Here is a 3,062-nt window from a genome sequence, read left to right on the forward strand (position 1 = left end):
AAAACACCTGCCTTGGATGGGGTTAATTTGTGTAAAGCAGAGTCCCCAGCACAAAGTAACCTCTTCGGTTGGCCAATGGAGACTCTTTATTGAGAGACCTGCCATAAATAAGAGGCTTGAAAGTGACTGTTAGCTCCTGGAGCTAAGAATCAAGACCCTCAGAAAAGAGGGTAGCAGCAGTGACCCCAAGATCTTTGGCAATGACCAAGGGGGTATTGTAAATGGCGGATACATAGACACTTTAAACATCGTAGCTCTGCTCTGCTCCGCTCACTCCGCTGGTGCACAGAGGTGGTACCTCTTAGGGCCCCGGAGAAGCAGAAGCTGTGTAAACAGAACAGTGTGGGAAGACAGGACATCGAAATGTGCCAGAGCCACAGCGCGGGTCAGCATACTCCCCTGGCTCCACTTCTTGGAAATAAGCAGTTCCCTTTTGCCAGAAGCATATAAACTTAGACAGGAAAGCACTTCATGATTCAGTGGGTAACGAGGGGCCCTTGAGGTGCGAGTGGGTCTGAGTATTTCGGCTGTGGCTTTCCACGCCCCCCAGGGCATGGGGGAAATAGCAGGGTTTCCCGGATGTGAGCACGGCGTGCGTTTGCATGTGTTTATGCCCGTGTGCTGTTTTCTGTGCACATGTTTGGGTGTGCCTCCGTGTGTTTGTATGCCCGTGTGTGGCTGTGTCCACATATGTATGCGTCTGCTCACATGTGGGGGCGGGGGGGACTCAGTATACCCACGTGTGAGTATACGGGCCTCTCTGTGCTTTCGCCTCGATTTCTGAGGATTTGTGTTGGTAACTTCTATGTATGTTCCTGTGTGTGTGTGTCCGTGCTCTGTGTGTGTGTGTGTGTGTGTGTGTGTGTGTGTGTGGCTGCGTGTACCTTCACAGGCGTGTATCTGTGTAAGTATGCTTCGGTACCTAGGCGCATGATCGAGGGAGCAGGGGGAGGAGAGGGGAAGCAGCGATGACAGTAGAGGGTGGGGTTCGGAGCCTGCCAGGAAAGGGGAGAAAGTGCTGGGCAGGGAGTTGAAGTGTTCCTGTCACTGTCAGGGATGTAGTGAGGAAATAGACCCACAGAGTGTCCAATCGGGGCCTTTAGGAAGGGCCTTTGGGGCTCTCTCTCAGATCGGGTGGTTTGCTCTGGCCTCTGAAAATCAGGCAGCCCCCTAGGCGTACAAAATCCCAGGATTTAGAGTCAGAGGAATCATGACATTCTGTAGTGAGTCCTGGACTACAGGAATTAAGACCCGTCCCATAGGAGAGGAACAAAGGTGCCCTCAACTCACGGACACCCGATAAGGGCATCTAGGGAAAGAAGGAGCCGATGAACCGGCCCTATCCTCCAGGCCCTCACCATTGGTCATCAGCAAGAGAAGCTTTGTGAATGACACTTCACTTCTTCCAATACCCTTCCACCCACCCCAGGCTTGGGGTGGGAGCTGGGCCCAGACTTGACCAATGAGAACAAGCAAGGAGTTAATCCTGCGCAGGAATGACAGAGTGGAAGGTGCTGCTGTCAGTTGAGAACAGAAGCCCATCCTGGTGGTCAGCCTCTTGAGAATTGTGGCGTGAGGCTGACTAAGGAGGGTGACAGGGTGCGTGCAAGGAGGACAATGTTGTGAGAAAGAAGAGCTTCCTGTAGAGAAGATACAGGCACTTCCCGGTCCACTCATCTAGGGAAGGTTGGGGAACTTGGGTCAAAAAAGGCTTCATTTCCACTCTGATGGTGGCAATTGGCCTGTGATTGTCCCCCAAGCTGGGAAGGCCTGGCAAAGTGGTTTCAGAGAACAATTGCCCTGGATATCATCTGCTGTCCTGGGGCTCAGCAGCCTCAGGCTGTGGCCTCAGTTTCCTCTAAGACCTTGAGAGCTTCATGAGGGTCTGCCTACCTGTGGTCCCCAAGCATGTAGAATGATGCTTAATCTTGAGACACATGCCTGTCCAATCCCATCATGGAATTGTCTGATGAGACTCAGTCTTGGTGGATATTTTCAGCGAGAAGGGCTAATGCAGGGGCTTAGACGTCAGGGTGGGTGTATAAAAGGCTGGGTATCCTTCACCTGCAGGAAGGGGCATTCAGTGAGTGTGGGGTAGTGATGGAGATTCTGTCTTTTCCACAAACACACTCAGACCACACCAGCAAGAAACCAGCTGGGGCACACTGAGCTGATCCCTCGACCTGCCACGGCAGCCCTCACGGCAATCCTATGACCATCCTCAACCAAAGTTTCCATCTGACTGGCCAATTCTGTTTTAGGGCCCCGGGAAGCCCTACGGGTGTCTACCAAGAATTCAGAGCTCAGGTGGCGCTGGAACTCAAGCCTTGACTGCAGATGCTTCTATTTCCTCGGTGTCTGAGTCCCTCCAGGGAACACCTTTAGAGAGAGCCCAAAGCTCGGGACATGGTCATTCTCCTCTTACTGCATACCAATTACTGTCATCAGGGAGAGAGAGAGAGAGAGAGAGAGAGAGAGAGAGAGAGAGAGAGAGAGACTGCTGTACCCTGGCACTGAGACCAGCAAAGGGTAGTGAGCATGAATTATGTATGACACGAGCAATAGAGATAAGAGTGGAATGGGGAAAATCATAACCCTATTAATAATGGAAGTGCAGTTTGTAAACTCTCCACCAGGAATAATTTGCATTGCAATATAAACAGAGAGTATAACACAGAGGAGCCAGCAATGGCGCCTCGGTAAAATGTAAAAGCCACCATTTCAAACATTAAAAGTCATGATTAAATTATAAGAATTTGTTCAGCAGAGTGTACAAGGAGAAGCATGTGCTTCGACTCCATCTGAGCACAGGGGCACCCCCCCCGCCCCCGCCCGGTATGTAGTCCATGAGCATGAACCAAGGGCTGGGGTCCTTGAGACCTCGGCAGTTATTATTATCATTATTAGTCATTGTTGTTGTTGTTGAGAGCTTATGATGCACACCAGTCTAAGCACTTACATTCCATGATGCATCTAATTCTTAAAGGAACCTTAAGAGGGAGTCACTGCATCCTCCCATTGTTAAAGTGAGAAAACTGAGGCCCATGGAGGCTAACTAACTT

Source organism: Hipposideros armiger, unplaced genomic scaffold, assembly GCF_001890085.2.
Source record: "Hipposideros armiger isolate ML-2016 unplaced genomic scaffold, ASM189008v1 scaffold_31, whole genome shotgun sequence".
Lineage (NCBI taxonomy): Eukaryota > Metazoa > Chordata > Mammalia > Chiroptera > Hipposideridae > Hipposideros > Hipposideros armiger.